General features: G+C 37.3%; 1 long non-coding RNA gene across 1 annotated transcript in view; it reads left to right on the top strand.

Moving 5' to 3' along the window:
- LOC308057120 overlaps window positions 1-19,792 on the top strand; it is a 94,086-nt gene that overhangs the window by 48,549 nt on the left and 25,745 nt on the right. Inside the window, exon 1 of the long non-coding RNA XR_013925143.1 lies at window positions 1-19,700. This exon is cut by the window's left edge and continues 48,549 nt beyond it. This is a non-coding gene — a long non-coding RNA (uncharacterized lncRNA). The remainder of the gene's footprint in view (window positions 19,701-19,792) is intronic.

Raw genomic sequence — 19,792 nt, 5'->3', positions numbered from 1 at the left:
AACCAAAACTTTAAGACCAAAAATCTCTCTTGATCTTCTGTAGAGCAAAAGTCCACAATGAGATGGTCTTTATAAAGTAGTGGTCAACAGAAAAGAGGTCCTTTTAAATTAAACTCCAGTCACACCTCCTGTGAAACTAGCAGCTGAACCAGTGCAATTGACCTCTGAGTGCTTTGGTTAACTGCATGAGAGTAAAGATATTTCACTTAAACTCTGTATTTACTTTGAGTTTTTCTTTAGAAACTTTGTACTCCAGACTGCACAGGACCAAATGTCACAGCTATCTCTAAGTGACTTGTGTTGACAGTAAATCATACTGTTCCTGACCTGCAGTGAGACTGAAGGTGCGTGCTGCAACCTAACCTTATGTGTTTTGGGGTTTTGCGCTTAAAAGGATCATCTGCAAGTAGAAGGCAGCAAGCAATTCTAATAGTAAAGATGAACCATCGCAGAGATGCCTATATCTTGTCACATAAACCACACGCTCCACTCCCATTTTCCTCACCTAGTATCTTTTTGTTGGTCAATTGCAATAAATGGCCACCTATACTCTCATGCAACCTGCATTCTCGTTTTCATAGTTGTTCTATTGTTGTCAGATTCTGATTACTATTTCTATAAAGCACATTTGCTTGGGAGACAGCACAGAAAGCAGGCATCAAAATGGACAGCTTTCAATATGTATGTCCCTCACCTTGACTTCCCCTATTCAAGCACAGACATTCAACTAGCACAAATGCTCTCCGGCTACTGAACATGAAGGCAATGACTCCCCCTTGGCCTTTCTCTACATCGTTCATAAGATCCTATCAACACAAACGTGTCATTGCAATTCATCACTCATCCTTGTTGTCCTATCTTGGTGATGCCTGTTTTCTCTAGGCTACTGCTGCAGGCTATCTCTGTAGCCTTGCAGGAAAAAAGCCTTTCTCAAACATAATAAAAGAAGTAACAACACAAAAGAGTCTGCTAATGGCCAAACCTTTGTGCCAGTCCACTTCCCACCGGCTTCTCTGCTGGGTTTGAAATGTAAAGACAGCTAACAGAGATGTGCAAGCCAATCCTGGTGCTGTGGTCATTGCTTTGCCTGGTACCTCAAGTACTGTCCTGCAGAATGACTGCCTAAAGGTAAATGTCACAGTGAGCGACCTGCAAACGCCAGTCCCATGATGGGGCAAGGAACACTGCTTCCTATCTCCGACTTCATTGGCACTATTGAAGAATACAGCACAGGTAGAAATATGAGTATTTACTACTCTAACTCTACCCAGTCACTTTAGCTCCCTTTCTGGTCTTAGGAATTCATTTACTAGTGAGCTGAATAAAGAATAAGGGCACATAGCTTGGGCTATCCACTGGTGTCCACAGTGAAACTGCTGAGAAGGAAGAATACATTTATTTCCTGGGCATCAAAGATATGTTCCCACTGTTCTCTGTCAGTACCCAAACAGTGTTCTATACATGAATACTAATTACTCTTTCATTTAAAACCAAGCACCTTTGCACCAGCCATTTAGGTGCGCATGACACAGCTAATCCACCTGTAGTTCAGAGCATTACCACAGGGCATTTGTACTATGAAGAATTAATTTCCAGTGGCTTCCATTAGAGTCTAAAGCAATACTTCAAATAAGTTACATTATTATTTCTTCTCTCTTCTGCTTTTATTTTCTCTCCAACCAATCCTCATGCTTCAGGGCATATGCTGATTACCAGCTAGGCAAGGGGGAAAAAAAGATTCCCAGTTGTGTAGATTTATATGATTAGATGAATTGTGGAATTGTGCAGTTCCTCTGAAATATCCAGCAGAACTGGGAAGAGGATGCTAGATTAGGTGAACTGCTGATCTGGTTTTGCAAACCCTCTGGAATGGGTTCTAATACTAAGAATAATTTGCTCTTGGTATTAAGAACAAGTTGTCTGGATCTATCTGATAGAAGTAATTGGAAGTTTCCCTCTGGGTTTTGTGTTCTTGTTTGCCTTTGGTTTTTCGTGGGTTGGTTTTGTTTTGGGTTTGGGGTTTTTTGCGTGTTTTTTTTTTGTTGTGGTTGTTTTTCTGGTTGGTGATTTTTTTTTGTTGTTGTTGTAGTTGGTTTTTTTAATTAGGCATTTCTCTGTTGGTACTCTCCAAGTTATTCAGATGGGGTAGGCAGTCAGATGATTGCCAACACAGTTCTTTAGCCTGTGGTCTTTCCCAACACAGAAAAGCTGGCAGAAGACAGCAGTGGTGGCCTGAATCTATTCATTGATTTTAAAGGACTTTGGATCTGGCCGGTGGGCATGGATCTGTCAGGATCCTAATTTAACTGATGTGTACCATTATAAAAGGCTTCAACACTGGAGGGCAGTGGATGAGCCCCCAGCTTGGTGCACTGGAGAGTGGATAAGATGCAGATTTGATATTCTTCCATGCAAACAGTGATTACAAGCCCCTTGCACAAGCTTCAGAGCTTTCTTGAGGTTCAGCATAAAGTAGGACAGATTTTTCCCTGTCCTATTACTCTTTCCCTATCTTTATGAAAAAGGAGCAACATTAATGAGGAAGACAAAAAAATGGTGTGTATTTGTTTGAGAGAGCATGAAAGAAATAAATGTCTGTCGATTTATCTCCTCTGCCATGCCTCTTCATATTCTATTAATGGCAAATCCTTCCATGCCAGCTGCCTGCCTCCTAACCCTGTTTCACATGGGATATGTTTAAACAATGGTGAGCTTGCCTCTGCTCTGTTTTTCAGTCAGTGTTTTATGTGGCATTGAGAGGTAGACTATTCCCCAGTGAGGCATGCTAGTACTTGTACAGTTCCCAATAAACATTCAAATTGAATTTTTGTGGGTAAACCTGCCAACAGTAAATCACTTTTTGGTACCTTCAGGTGCAAACAAGCTGTAATATTTCAGCTCTGGAACATTTTTTTTTTAGTCTGTGTGGGCCTGAGTGAGATGCCTGCTGAGTAATGCTTTTTTTTCAGTGAAGTACGTGCTGTTCCTTCAAATATAAACTCTTCTGGCAGTGCAACAATAGAAGTTCTTTAAGCAACTGATCTGCTATCAACAGTGATGCAGGGCACTTGTTTGGAAATACTGAAACCTTGTTATAGTCAATATGTACAAATAGCTAAGTGAAATACTTAAATGGCTGAACTAAGCGTGCATATATTTATATACCCGCAACACAGGTGTAATGATTATGCTTCTGTGAGCAGTCAATGTCTGGTAGGTTTCCTGTCTCCAGTGAATCCCATATATTATTAATTTGGCTGTGTTCCATTTCCATTGAAGTAGGACCCTCTCCCTCACGAGCTTTAAGCCAAAAGGACAACTTCACTTGCCAGATGACAAGAGGATCAGATGGTAATATTCTACTCAGTCTTGGCCTGGTGTGCTCTGGGCAAAATCATCAGAGAGAAGATAGGTTGCTGCAGAAAAAGTCAGATTTAGTTCTTGCCAGAGCCTTCAAGGTAATTCTGCTGCCTGAAACCACTTTTGGGGCATACTGATTCAGCTCCCAGAGCACACCTTGGCAAGTGCTGTCCACTTTAATGCTGTCTCAGTTATCTATAGGTCCCAGTAGAAGAAAAGGGTATCAAATACCATTGCAGTTCTCCCTTAGATTTCAAGAACATCATCAAAAAATAGTGGTGCATTTAATTAATGCTCTACAGCAAACACTCTGGTACAGTAAGCACCTTTTCCACTGTGGCATTTTCCTATGACAGCCATAACTTTAGCAGAAATGCCTATTTGGAAAGTATAAATCAATAAATATGATTGTCTTACATAGTATTGCATGTGGCTGAAGTTGTGGCATGGAGAAGGGCTATATTTAAAGCTTTATGGAATGACTTACGAGGCATAAATCTGTGATGCCTGTCTGCAGAGGTAACAGAGGTATCAAAGCCATTTGGTATTTCTGTAACAGCAAGAAGTACGTTATGTGTTACAACAAAGCTGCTGAGGGACAAATGCAGGTCCCCTTTCTGAAGATGTAAAAGACTCCCATGCTGCTGACTCAAATATTTTATTAGCATTATCTTGCTTATTTAATGTTTACCAAGTTTATAAGATAAATGAGACAAAGTGGCTGCAGACATTATGATTATGGTTTCCTTGTATCTTCTGATGATTGCTTTGCCTGAAAGAGGAAAACACTGACTGAAAGGACCACCAATAATCTTTTCTTCCTTCTCCAATTCATCCATCATTCTGTTTGTAATAGAATTTTTTTTAAAAAAGTTCTTTCAGCAAGTTCCACAGGTGTCTGTGTAAAAGTATAGCAATATTAGCATTTTTGTTAGGAGCAATATTTCTTGAGTTGTTGGTGCTTTAGAGATTCATCTATTTGACTAGCTAACAAATGGCAGGAAATTTTATTGGGACGATATTAAAAGTAGTCATGAACTTTCTGAATTTCTATATATCACATTAATGGGTTACTGTGTATTTACTATCACCTACCAGGACAATGTGGTATCTGCTATAAAATTTTGCTTTTTAAGTTAATTATTAAAAATTGCAACCAAAATTATTGAAAAACCAAATAAACAAATTTTATTTTTTGAAAAAATAATTATTAAAAACACCTAGAGCATGTAAGCATGCAGCTGAATTTACTCTAACTCCCTACAGGCTTCTTCCACATTAATTTTCTAGTTATGTTCTAATTTTTATGCTTTAAGAATTATTTACATTTTTAAATTTAAGTATTCAACATTGCGTACTTTTTGTTGTTGTGGCTCCACCTTTTCAAAGGATAGGGAAAAGACATACTTTTACTTAATATTTTATTGGTGCTGGTTTGGCCTGTTGATGTAGCTCTATTGGTTAATAAGAAATGTTATTATACATGTAATCTGACGTAGCTTCTCTACAAACATGTGCCCCGTGAAGTTTGATCACTGACTTTTCTCTCTGGTAGTACCAGAGGAGTTACTGATGTTTTAGAACAGATTGTGAATTGTGATACATTAATTCAGCATGTTTCCAGTGGTGTTGGATGCTTAATACAAATATTAGCTCTTTGTCTCTCTCTCTCTCTTAAAAAAAGAAAAAAAAAAGGAAAAAAAAAAAGTTAATCATTGTGGCTCAACTCATGTTAAAGAAATCACCTTGAGGAAGGAAAACAACAGGTAACAATTCATTTATTAAAAAATCTCTTTCTGTCTATTCAGTTCATATAAATCTCTTGGGATATTTATTTTACTAATCTTCTTGTAATCACAAGGCTAGCCAGCATAAGCATGTTTTGAACTATTAATTTATGTAGAAAGTAAACAAAACTGTCAAAAAGAATACAACACAAAAAATTAATCTCAAGGGTATTTTGTTACATCATAAAAAAAACATATTTGTCTTTCTTTTAAAGTTACTGACATACACATTCCAGCAAGTGAAAATGAAAAAGTATTTAATTCACAGATATCTTTGACCTAAAAATCTGATGTTTTTTCGCCTGTCCTTTGTTAGGACATAAATAGTTCCTATTGACAGAAAGGCAACTGACATAGCTTCAATAGTATATAAAATGGGAACGGTCACAAACAATCTACAAAGACTATCTGTTGTAAAACCTTAACTCTCTTTCTTTTTAGTGTCATAATGCATGAAAGTGTCGAGTAGCATTTAAGTAAATCTAGAAGTCCTCAAATGGAAATGGAGAGAGGCAGAAATCATCAGATTTTTGCCAAGCTCCACTACAAAGTGAGGTTGAGAAATTGCTATAATTGAAGCCGAGCAAGGCCAGACTTGACATCCATCTATTAAGGATCAATTAAGAATAATTAAATCATGATGCATGGCAGAGTAAATTAACTCTTCCAACCAGGTGATAATAACATCATTTCCCCTTTAGCCCACACAGCCAATATTGGGGCTTTGTTTCCATTAGGAGTACAAATTGATTATATGAGCCTGGAATATTCTTCAGTGTAGTCAAGATTATTTACACAGAGTGCACCCAGTCCTGTTAGTTTGAACAAAGTAGAAATAAACAATGCCAGGCAGTTTTCTTGCAAGCAAACCTCCAAGCCTGCCCTTTTAGCAAGTTTCTTTTCCACAAAGCAAAGGGGTATATTTTCCTCTTGTTTGCTGCCACAGGCAGACTCAGTTATCTTTTGGCTTTCAGGTGTCTTTGAACACACTCAAATGAAGATGCTGTTTTTCCTACATGCAGTTTGTCAGCTATTTCCCACCATGCAGCTCCAGACAACAGAATATCCTTACACCAGTGAACTACCGTGTAAGGACATTCAAACTGGTGAGCCATCATGACTGTACAAGGTCGTGCTGACAGCATGGTCATGTTCACTAAACCTTCCAGCAGTCCCAGGCTGGGCATCCTCATTCAATTCTTCAGCTACAGGGGCTGGCTCATGCAAAACTGCTTCAGAATCACTGTCTTCCATGGTACCTCTCTAATAGTCTGTGAGCATCAATACATGCCTGTGCAATGCGCTTGTTGTATTGGTTACATTTTTAAAAGGGGTTTCACCTTCCTTCCACTTACTTGAGACAGAGTGTTTCTGTGGGTTTTAATATGTTCATCTGCTGTTCACAGAGACCAAAAATCTAATTATGTCACATACTAATGCTTAGCATAGTTACGTTTAAGAGGTAATAGACAACTGCATTGTTAAACAAAACAGTTGATCCTTAAACATTGCTTGGTGGATGGGAAGTAGTCTGAGATTCGGTAGCTACACCTTCTGTGTCATGCTTCAGAACAGACCTCTGCACAGTGATCACAAATTAATTTAACCCCTCTGAGCCTTAGTGTCCATAGGTCAAACAACTAGAACAATGTGACAATTTTTGCAGAGACTCAAGCTGCGGCTGGTTTTACTTAGTATGAATCTGATTCAAGACTTAAGGAAGTCAATAAAAATATTTCCATTGTGTTTCCCAACAAATTAATCATACTTTTATGCACCAGGTAATAAATTCTATTTATTTATTTATTCTGTGAGAGGATGTACTTTCTGCCCAAATTACCTAAGGTGATAGATGCTCTTCAGAACCAGGTTGGGGAGGGTGGAGAGGAAGAGGGAATGCCATCAAAGGTAATTGGAAAAACCACCCTTTATAATCAGACAAAATTTCCAAATCTTCAGATGATGAATTGGGAGTGCTGGGAGTAGAACTGATGTAGAAAAGTTTAATGGGCAGGTTATTTATTAGGAAATTTGGATTAGCGGATGGGCAAAATTTAGGCAAAGAGCAACCTTTCCTTCTCTCCCTCTCCCCACCCTGCCACAGCTTTCTGTTTAAAGTATAAGGCATAATAGGACTGTGTTCTGTACACTGAACAATATGCTAACTTTCAAGGGCATGCACAAAATGCACAAAAGGATGTTCACATGATACACAGCTGGGTCTTTTGAATGCTAAACAAATTGTAAAGTGAATGCACTATTATCTTATATTATCTTACATCTTATATTATCTATAGTATCATCTAAAGTCCATTATAAAATTAATCCTGTAATTTTTATTCGAAGTAATTTTTAAAGATGCTTATCCAAACTCTTCTAGCAGTACACCCAGTCTATCAAAATTCAGGTGAAATTGTGCAAACACCTCTGTATATGAAGACTTGTATTGAACAGGGTTCAGTGTGTGTGAACTTATTTTCATGCGCAACTGTTTTCCAAATTACAGCAGAAGAGATAAATGCAGCATACCCCTTCATACACAAAACATAAGCTAATCAATTGGTTGCACAGTTCCTGACCATCAGCGTTTCTCAAAAGCCTGGGAGTGTTCCTTTATGCCTTAAAAGGTATACAATATGTGCTCTGTCTGAGTTTGAGTTTAATGAGCTTATTGTTCTGTAAAACACAAACAAATTAAGAGGGAGAAGAAAACCCATCCATAAAAGTGAAATTTGAAATGAGAGTGAAACAAGAATTGCTACTTACACGTAGGACTGTGGATATCAAGCATACCAGTGATTCAGCTAGTTATTTTTTGGCATTGCTTAAGTAATCATTACATAAATTCCACAAGTCAGGAAGATGAAGCAAGGTTGTCTGAATTACTTCAGAACTGTAAAGTCAGTTTGAAGTTCAGGAGCATGCTGCCTGCCAAAGCTACATGATAAAGGCTGCTATTAAGAAAAGACAACACTGCACACAAAAAAAAAAAAAAAAAAAAAAAGTTTTATTTTCTTTGGGGTAATAGGGAGCAGCCAGAGGAATATATAATGCTCTGAGTATAGTCTCCATTGATATAAACTTGAGAAAGCATGCTTGTTCAGACCAGCAGGGAATATGCATATTAAAAGCAAAGGGTAAGGGTGTTGAACAGCATTTGTTCCCTAACAGTTATCTTTTAGTAAACACTGAACCCATTTCCAAGGTGCAGGTCTATATATTATTTTATTTAAAAACAAACAAACAAACAAACCCCACAAACAACCAAAAAAAAAAAAAACAAAACACACACAAAATCTTTCTGATTAAGGTACACGTTGTGTTAAAGCTTTGTTGAAATTGCAGTGCCCTACATTGTGCTGGAGACATTAGGTAAGTGAACTTCTATTATAATGTATGGAGAATTGAAAGATTGTTAAGCAACTTTTTAAAAATATATAACTTTTTATCTCTGTCTCAGATATTAATTTCAGCAACAACACCGCTATGGATTATTCTGCAGCCTTCCTGTTAGTAAAGCAGAAAGTAAAAGTAAACAGAACACAATTATTTCTGCTGGAGAGAGATTGTCTTCTGCTGGAGACAAGCAGAAAGAAAAGAATAGTCACATGCAACAGACGAATATTACACTCAGACATCCTGCTGATAGGGGTCCTTATTCAAACTAGGTTTTAAATAAGTAGCATAAAAGTACAGAGTAATAACTAAAATTTGTTTCTGCAAGTCACAACCACTTTGCTTTCTTAACCTTCCTGGGTTTAAAATTACTCCAATGCTCATTAATATATGCTTTGATTTCTATAAAGACTCCTGGCAGATTGAGTCCTTTTAGAACAGTTAGTTCATCTGCCCCTATTTTTTCAAATTTTATCGAGCTGAGAAATAGACTGGAAGAGAGACCTGCATGCATGCATTGCTTTTTAACTGTGCAGTCCCAGACAGAGATTGCCTAGTGATCATATTCCAAGGAAGGAAATATTAGTCTATGGCTCATTTTGACTACATTGACATGATCAGTAATAGCCATGCCTTTCCTGCAAAATGTGTGCATATAAATACTGTATAAACACTGTTAAATAAAAGACTGCTGCATTAAATAATATGACCTTGCTACCTTTTAGTTGCAGTCTTAGAGTGCAAACTTGTTTTAATTAGCAGTCAGCAAGCAGACTGTAACTTCACTGAAGGAGCATTGAAGAATCACTGCCTATTAACAGCCCAGCGGTAAGTAAGCCAGTACAAATACTTATAACCAAATAGTGTGCATTTCAGGAGTGGAGAGGATTAGCTATTGGGCACACAACACAGTGGAGGAAATTGCTTTATTCCCAGTACTGCTGGGTACCAGGAGGCAATCACTGTGCCTCTAGCCCATTAACAGCATTCAGAGTGTTGCTTCCCATAGAAGGGGTTATTGGCTAACCACTGGGTGACCAATTAAATGCTATGAATAAGTCCCAAACCAAACAGCATGGGGCCTGTTTGTGGCACAGTGGTATCATTACTAAAGTGAAAAACTTGATGAGAAAGGAACATATTTAATTATAGAACTATACAAATGGCTAATTAGGACCATAAAGTGAAATGAATGACTTTCCAGTGGATTTTTGAATGTTACTGATAACTGCTCAGCTTCTTTGGAGACCATGAAAGTGATCTACAGTGATAGTCTACGTGTTATGGTAATGGATGGATCTTCATTACCAGGGACATGTTTGACCTGGTTGCTCAGGTAGCATAGGCTGTCCTCGATTCCTCTCCCGGCAAGGGTTCTCCCAGTGCAGCCCCTGGTCTGCTGTGGGTTCTGCTTGCTTTCACCCCCCTTCTCACAGGTTTAGAGGCAAAAACATTACCTACAATAGAAACTCCCTCTCACTTTGAAATCAAGCATCTCACTAATTTTGCAGCAGCTCAAACCCATGCTTAGTTTTGGCCTTTAAAATCACTAATGAGTTTGAAAGAAATCTTTCCCCTTCATATCCCTCCCCAGGATCTTACAAACTCCAGCACCCATACCAGTTATTTTAATCTTTAACACACAAAGTAGAGATTCCTTTAAATTGCTTAGTCTGGTTTCCAAAAGAGACCCCAGAGCTCAATGATTTCTTAACGAGTAGCAAACTCTTCATTTCTTCGCTACATGTATCCTCAAAATGGGGAGAGGAATGTTTCTACTTCACAAAAATAGACGGACCTGATTTTTTAAGTGAGCTTTTTTTCCAGCTGCGTAGGCACTCTGAGTCCTAGAGAGGATGCTTATCCCTGTAAACAACCCATCCAATTATTTATTGACTCGATTAGTCACAACAATAAAAGGAGAGGCTGAATGTTGGTTAGTATAGTGTGCATACTGTACTGCAGTATAAGCATTATGTTCTATAATGTATCCATACTAACACAAAGCAGTAAAGGCTGAGCAAAGTCGAATCATCAGAGCCCCTTAATGCTGAAAAAACCTTGCAAAAAACAGGTTTCTGTGGTACCGGGGCTGTGCTGAGGTCTGGTTTGACAGTGCCTCTAGCTGCACTGATGACAGAGACCTTGCATGTTCAGCATACAAGACCATGGTCCGGGAGCAGCGAAGTTTGCATGTGTACATCCCTAGCCAGAAACAGAGCTAGTTACATCTCTGTTGTTTTATTTTTGGTGAGCTTTGTCTGCATTTCTTAGTCTGCAAATGAAAATTGTCTCTCCTCCCTGATTTCCAGACTTTGTTACCCTAAATGATCACTGCTAAGGACTCTCAATGCTTTATGGCCTCACCTTTCATGTCACCCATCATCGTACAAGTACACACTAACTTTGTTGTCCTAATGTGTGCAGAAATTAATGTAATTCCTTGCTGACAAATGGAAAATCAATTAATATGTTCCAATAAAGAGCATTCTCAAGTAGGTCAACTTGCTTAAGATGCCTTTCTACCCTAAGTGGTGTGACTCTGTGGGTCCTGTTGTGGATCTTAACTGTCCACCATGGAGATGATAAAATACTACACTGAAGCTTAAGTTAAATTTTGGCTAAGCAAATAATGAATCTATTTCAAAATGAAACTAATTACTTTCTTAGCTTTGACACCTCATCAAATACAAGACCAGTGCCTAGACTGTAATAATATTGGTTGGGCTTGGTTTTTCGGTTTTGTGAGGGTTTTTTCACTAAGAAGAGGCTTGCAAACAGCTGTTTGTGGATCTGCTGTTTTATGAGTCTATAAAAGAAAGTAATCTCAGTAACAGGAGACTTAGTGACTTTGCTTACAATGTCCAAAGCCAGCAGTGAAAGAATTAGGAAATTTTCCACAAGCAGCAGAAAATGATCAGCAAAACCCATATGACTCACATTTCTTTACAGACAATATCTTCAAAGATATTTTAGATTCAAAAGGCAACAGGTTTTTTACCTGAAAAATCTACTATGTTGTAGTCTGGCCAAAGATATAGAAAATCATAATTTCCTTGTACAGGGTAAGGAATATCTTTCTTAGGAATTTTTATATGGAGTAAATCAAGAACTGGTGTGTGATTGATTAGTATATGATGATATTGGACAGGGAAGCACCAGAAAGAAACTAATCTGTCACTAATCTTTCTATGGGCTGGAAACAATACTCTTCTAAATCTGAAGTTTATCTGCAGATGCTTATATTTCATTACGAAAAAGCTTCTCTTCCTTGGATCAAATTATTATCTCCATGTTTTTCTTCTGAAGACAGGATAATGCTAAAAAATGATTTTGTACACTAATCATAACTGTTATTTTTCTCTAGATAATACTATGCAGCAGCAATCACAGTGTGAGTTTTTCATCATTGACTTGAAACTGTGGCAAAAGATCCATCTTTAAAGCTGAAATATTGCTTACAAATATGTTTTCTACTGATTTCATTTATTTAATTGATATCCAGTGAGAAGCAGACAATAAAACTTCAAAGTAACTAAATTTATAACTAAATTTATAAATTTATAAATAAATTGTGGGATTATTTAAATTTACAATTAACACAGGAAACACTATTCTAATAGTGTTATCATGACCAAGGGCAGATGCCTACAAAATGGTAAGTGACCAACTATTCATGAATTAAAGTTCCAGCTATAGCATGGAGAATACTTTTATTTCTGCCTTAAGGAGAGATCAAAAGCAGTCAGTTGTTCTGAATAGTCTCATAAACTTTTCATTATTAATCCGTTATACTTGAGGAATAAGGCTTGATAAAGTCTGTTGCCATTATCCTTCTGCAGAGATTCCTTCTGCCCGTTGATAAAAAATTGGTATGACTCTATTTCAAAATGGACTGTACTGATACTTCTTTCAGACTATCAGAAATATTTCATTTTTATTATGAGACAAGAAAGGACTTCTTTTTATGCTGAACAACTATAGTAAGAGAACAGATTGTACACAGTACATACAAATGCTTAAAAGAAAAAATGGCTACAAACATGGCAGTATGATCTGGAATTCTACATTAAACTGAATATTTAGACATAATTCATTGATGTGGTATTGTGTACACACTAATGCATTACAAAACTAAAGAATGCTATTATAAGTGTCCAAGCTAATGTTATAGTATTAAGATTTTTAGACATTAAGAACATTAATCAGGGTTTTTTTCATCCTTTTGGATCATTAACACAGCCTCATAGTATTTTGTGTTTTGAAATATTATTAGCACGTATTATATTTATATGTTAATTTGCAATGTACCCCAAACTAAAAATTTTTAGCTAGACAGTCTCCTGATATCTATGGCCAGGAGTTCTCACTCAGTTTTTGTAATCTATGAATGGAATGGAAGGAGTCATATGAAACAATCACACAATGAATGCAAGTATATTAAAGCTTAAAGTAAAATTTTGGAATTTGGTGTTCATTAAAATAGTATTTATAAAAAGTACAATATGTACAGCATAGAGCCATAATACAGAAACCATGTAACACCTATATCCTGATCTCATATCTAAGGCTAAAATAGCTTAATACGTGGCCCATATTCTATGCTATATTTTCTCCAAAGCATACCATATCTCAGTAAGAAAATGCTCTAACATGCATTATCCCAGTGAGAAACTACCCATGCACTTAAAACTAAGAAGGTAATTTTCTTCAATCCTGAATTTCTGGTGAGATCCACTGCTCTAATTCAGATATGAAGTATTTCATTTCCACTATTTCTATGGCATGGGGTCTTCAAAGTAGCCTCTTTTCATGCTTGTACCACTCAAACATGCCTCAGTGAATTTTTATCAGTCAATAAGGAAAAAAACCCCACACGTTTCCTTTGAGCTGAGAATGAAACAGTGAAAAAACACAGGACAGAGAGACCTTGCTTGACAAATCAGAGGCAGCTTTGAAAAGATTAGGATTTAAACTGATGTTCAATTTTACACAATTGACCTTTGGAGTAACATTGCATTAGTAAACAAGAGAAGAAATCTATTAGGTCTTTGTGCAAAAATTGTAAGTTTTGTGGATTTAGCTTCACTATTGGAGATGTTAGCATTTTGCTGAGGGACTTGAGTAGTTGCTGCATCCTCTATTGCCAGTGGTTTTGCAAAGCTTTATGTGATATTTTATTCATTGTGCTGGTATTTTTAGGAAGGGAATCGTTAGATTGGAGCTGAGGTAGCATCAGATTTTGAGAAGTATTTTTTTTGTTTTTTTCATCACAGTAGCATGCTTTTGCCTTACATAATGATACAGTAATTAATAATACACTTTGTGGAAATCTACTGTATTTATAGGCCTTAAATATCTATTTGTGAGACTACAGATTTCAATCTAGTCTCTGACAAAGCTTCTATGCTTATAGGAAGGCAGGAACCAATTCGCTTGTGCTGATACATGGAAAAAGCAAAATGAGTCTTCACCATACAAACTCATATCTCAGCGGAGGCATTAGCAGTGGGGAGCAGATAAACAGTGTTGCATCCAGGATACTACATCCATGGCCAGTGAGGAGATTGACTATTTTCCTTTAAATCTCTGTGGGAGCTTTATCTTTGGACAGAGATATGAGATGCTGATTCCTGCCAGCTTTTTGAGTCATGCAATCAGGACAATGGCATAAGAAAGTTTACATAAGCAGAACTCACTCCTCTAGATCAGCTTCTTTTCCTACTCCTGAGTTTGCTGACTGTCAGAGAAGATCTTCCATAGGATCCCTGGGAAAAGGAGAAATTACACCATGCAAGGGGAAGGATTGCCCTCATCTTCTTCTCACCTCAAGACAAATGGAGTTTTAACACTTTTCTCCTAAAGGTGCCAAAGAGACAATGAAGTTTTATCACTTGGCCAAATCAGCACAAATCATGTAAATGTAGCCATACTAGTCCCTCCTCATGTGTGTGGACTCTATCAGAGCTGCTGGACAAAACTGTGTTTCTCTTGAGCCAAGCAGAAGTTTTGGAAGAACAACCAGGATTCATGTACATGCATAAAGTCAGTGAGAGGGTCTCCTGATTTTGTGTAGGCGAAGAGCTAGGTGTCTGTTCTTCAGTAAAAATAAAGAGTTGCGTGTTTTAGTTTACATGCTGTGATGCTGCTAAAGCTTGATATCTGGCTCTACTTAAAGCACTGCAATCGTGTTAAAGGACTGATGACAGGCATGAAGTAACTAAATGCTCAAAGTGTACTGTGAGCAGCTATCAACAAAAGAAGCCTTGAATTAAATCCCTGCCCCTAGACTTGAGCTGATCTCTCAGTCCTCACTGAGGAAGCTGCTCTGCTCTGCTTTATGCTTGTCCCTTTCGGCACACATTTTCTGAGAGACAAGGGGAAAAAGAAGCAAGAAGGGGAGGGGGAGGAAGGATGAGCTCACTTTCTGCCAACCACTTTATCCGTCTCCAGCTATTGTTCTAATAAGCCCCTTCCTATTATGTCATAGAGCCTTCATAAATATCAAAATCTCAGTAATTTATTAAAAGCCAAATAGCTGACTATGTGCTTCTGTATGTTTTGTATGACATCTGGAACATTTTGAGCATGATGAATGATAACAAAAAAGGGTTCTTGCCTAACTGTCTCTTCAAAGACACATCAAAGAACAGCATTAAGGATACACTGGAAATGTTATGGTATTTTGCTACTTGGATGTATGTTTCACAAAAGTTTCACTGAAATCCTGGTCTACCTTTCTTGGAGGAGAGGACAGGGATATCAAAAGAAAAAAAATACTGAATTAGTCAGTCAAATAAGCCTTTTGAGAGGACAGTGAATCTTTAAAGAGCCATGCTTCAGTATTCAGAATTGAGTCCCAAGCAATTGGTGTCATTTCTTGGTGAAAAGTTGACAAATATATGACCTGGTCTGAAACCCTCACCAGGAATCAGCTTCTGCAGAGTTTTCTCACTAAAGGCATAGCTAGTGACATGTGAACAGAAGGTTGGTATCTTGTTCAAATCCCAACACTCCATCTGTCAGCTTAAATATTAAGGTATCGGTAATGCGAGGTCAGTGGGGGCACTTCATATAAAGCATAAAACATTGCTGTGTTTCAGATGATTTCCAGAAGGAAAATGCCAGGAAAGAAATGGAAAACATCTCTAAAAAAGACTTCAGATTTTGTCTGACAAGGTTATTTCACAGTATGCCAATGTTTGTTGTGAGGTAGTTTTGTTTTTTTTTTTAAAATCCACTGTGTGGTCTTAATATTTGCTTTAAGATACTGGAATAGTGATGGTAATAGCAGAGTTACCTAGCACTTTCTACTTTTCCTTATATTCAAGAAAAACTCAAAACTGGATAAAGCTTTGCCTGAAGAAAGGTGATAGATCAAATTTGGTCTTATTTTGGTGGAAAGTAGATTGCCACAAATCATATTTACAAATTTTTTGGGGCCTTTGTTAGTGAACACTTGCCATACCAGACTCCTTATAACTGTTCCTTCTGGTTCATATGATGAAGAGAAAATACATGCTGACATTGTCCTATTCAGTTGAATAACCCAACCTGTATACTATTCTTTTTCTTTACCATGTCCATAAATTTTCTGCTCTTGAATTAGAATTAAAAGGATGGCAAGCAGCCAGATTCTTTCTTAAGAACATTCATGTAAATTGGGTCTGCACTGCTGAAACAAAGATGTGGCTACACTGCCATACGGTAGTGAATTCTTGTCTCCCCCAAAGCACTGTGTTATGTTGACCTTGGCTAGCCACCAGGTGCCCACCAAGCTGCTCTAGAACTCTCCCCTTGACTGGACAGGGGGAAGAAATATATGATGAAAGACTCATGGGCTAAGATAAGGACAGGGAGATCACTCAACAATTACTGTCACAGGCAAAACAGTCTTGGCTTGGGGAAATTAATTTATTTTAACAATCAAATCAAAATAAGATAATAAGAAATAAAAACAAATCTTCAAACACCTTTCCCCCACCCCTCCCTCCTTCCTGGGCTCCACTTCACTTCTGAATTCTGTGCCTCCTCCCCCTGAGTGGCTCAGGGGGATGAGGAATGGAGGTTACAGTCAGTTCATCACACGTTGTCTCTGCTGCTCCTTCCTCCTCACACTCTTCCCCTGCTCCAGTGTGGGATCTCTCTCACAGGAGACAGTCCTCCATGAACTTCTCCAGTGTGGGTCTTTCCCGCATGCTGCAGTTCTTCACAAACTGCTCCAGTGTGAGTCATTTCCACAGGGTGCAGTGCTTCAGGAATAGACATTGTGATTTTAGTGATGGTACTATTATATGATGAGATGTTAGTCAAAAGATCTTCTAACAAGTAAATTCATATTATGCTCATTAATTTTGAATTAAGACTTCAAGATTTTCAGCATCTTTTTCTTCTCATTTTCTTTGGAGGGGGCAATTTTCTTGGATAATTCATTTCCTGACACATAGTCAGAAGTTATCTTCAGTAGTCTGAAAGGGAAGGAATCTTCAAAGAGAACCACAACACCCTTCCCTGCCTGTGTGTACACAAGTCCCTTCAAATGACACTCAGTGATTGACATCTTCCTTTGCTTACTACAGCATCTTGTCAAAAGTGATGGAAACATGCTGTGTGGTTTCCTGAAATCCCTTTGAAAATCTAATTTTGACTTTAAGTTCTAAGTAGCACAGTCAACCTACAATATCCCGCCTAATACTGTTACAGTTCAGACTGACAGTAATCACAGTGACTCCTAAGGGAAGTTGAATGGCAAGGGTGGCAAAAATGAGATTTTCTATCAGTTTAACATTCTCTCAATTTTCACAATGATGACTTGAGAAATGCTTTTATTTTTGACCTTTAGAAATCGATGGATCAGTGCTTATTATTGATAAAGAAATATGTTGTAATAGTTAATATCTTTTTGAAAAGTATTTTTATTTTGTATATATATATATTATATTTTATATGTCATGTCAAGCATATTTTCTTTTTGGTGTTGATACAGTTTTGTTTCATAGCAGGGCAATATTGGTCTATTGACCTTTGTTGAATTGTGGTGGAGTTGCTGTTGTTTCTTAGCATCTCTCATAGGTACAAATAATAAGAGGGTTTGTGTTGAGAATTAAGGCACTTATAATTAAAGGGTAGTTTTTCTTGTGTCCAGATATCTCAGATTCTGCTTGCTGTGGCCAATATTGGGAATCTGGGAAGTACTGGGATTTCCATTAAAATATTGGGCATTTGGCAGAATAAAAAGGAAAAAGTATCTTATTGCTTCCTTAAACTTTTACTGAGGTACTGTTATTTCACCCTAAGTCTTTATTTTAAACAGTGTAACTGTAATCTATACAGGGGGATCTTTTGAGTACCTAGCCATGAAATAATATTATTGGCTAAATAAAAGGGTGTTTTTAAAGCAACTTTAGGGAATGTGGTAGTCTAAAGCAAAGGGAAAAATCACCTCTGAGAAAGAAAACACAGTTTCAATACACTGTGCCTGCTAAGGAAAGCTTAGTGGCAGTCCATAACATTTACATTTCACAAAGAAATTATTTAGTTCGCTGTGTCCTCAAATCAAGACCAGAAGGCAGAGATTCTGGCCTGGAAACGAGGTTTTTCTAATTGTAGAAAAACACCTTATCCATTGCAATACACTGGGACTTCGAGCTGCTTTCAAATGAGAAGAGTTACTTTTAATTGAAAGCAGCAGCTTTATGGTCAGAAACATTCCAGTTAGAATTTTTTTAAAAAAGTTACCACAGGGTAGCACACTCCTTATGAGTTCTGGCAGCTGCAGGCATGGTGAGATTTTTCTCCTATAGAGTATGGCTGTTAATTCAGGTGCTTTATTCAAATTTACCAAATCTGTAGTTCCTAGCTCCTGAAGGAAAGGGGAAGAAGCCATGAGCTTTGTATTTGTATTGCTTTAAACAAGACTGAAGGGCACAGCTGTAGGACAGCAACAGGGAACCAAGAAGCAACAGTACTGTAAGTCCCTCAGCAATCTGTAACAAGCGTCAGCAAAGGTGCTGAATTAATTTGAACCCATGTATTTGGGGATTGCACTGACTAATAATAGCCTATGGTGTACTTGTGGACTATGTCACAGGTAGTAGATGGATCCGTAACACTTCTTTCATCCTGAACTGAAGGAGAAAGCTTTAATTGGCTTCAGCTATCATCCAAAAATGGTTAAACTCAGTCTATGTGCTCTACCAGTCTGGCAGCAGCAGTAAGAGACAGGCAAAACATCACTGGACAAGTCACAATACCTTCACCGAATTCATGCTTGGAAACCTGTGTCACTAGTCATTTTCCTGTGTTCTTATGACAATTGGACCTTGCACACAAATAATAAAAGCCATACAACAAAGGAAAACTAATGTACCAGTTTCAGTAGGTGGCAATCTCCAGGACTGCAAGAGTGGATGACTTCTTGGGAAAGTGAACCAAGCAACACTTGTAGAATTAGGTCGTCAAGAAACTAATGCATTTAGAATGCAAGCATTTAGTTACATGTGCATTTAGAGCAGTTAATCACAGCAAATTCGGCATGAGGAAGTTCTGAAAGGTTTTATCCCCTCAAAACATACAATAAATGAAAATCTGGGATAAATTAAAGTCTTCAGGTACATCCTGCTAGTAATTTCAAGCTAATAAGAAAGATATATTGCTAGTAATTGGAAGATTGATTCACCATTTGTTTTTATTCTTGTCTGTCCTCATGTTCTTTTCACCTGAATGCAAATGAAAAAGTAATATATAAATCAATTAAAGTATAAATCATATCATGCTTAGAAAAATGTGTAAATATAAACAAAATTAAGGTTTGGAGAGGCTATGTACTATATCAAAATGAAAAAAATATATTACTACTTAGATGCAGTAGAAAACATATGAAATACTCTTATAAATGTGAAATACATAACGAAAATTGCATACATTGTCATCTGCAAATTAGCATGTATAAAAGTAAAATTAACTCAATTTTGAAAGTTGTGATTTTCATATTAAGACCTGGTGTTCTACTTCACTGAAAATGCCGTTGCAACAATAGATCCAAAACAGGAGAGTGAAAGCTGGAGTCCAAAAAAATGTAGTCAGTGTTTGTTATTAAGTATGTTCTGTTCTTTTTATGAGCTACCTTAGTTCCCTAAGTGAGCCATGTTATAGAACGTAACTTTATCATATTAATCTTTATCATCTTAATTATTATTAATATTTAATTAATTATTAATAACAAAGATTATTAAAATAATTAATAATAA

The sequence above is a fragment of the Falco punctatus genome, assembly GCF_963210335.1.
Source record: "Falco punctatus genome assembly, chromosome: Z".
Classification (NCBI taxonomy): domain Eukaryota; kingdom Metazoa; phylum Chordata; class Aves; order Falconiformes; family Falconidae; genus Falco; species Falco punctatus.
This window is presented reverse-complemented; position numbering and strand designations above follow the sequence as displayed.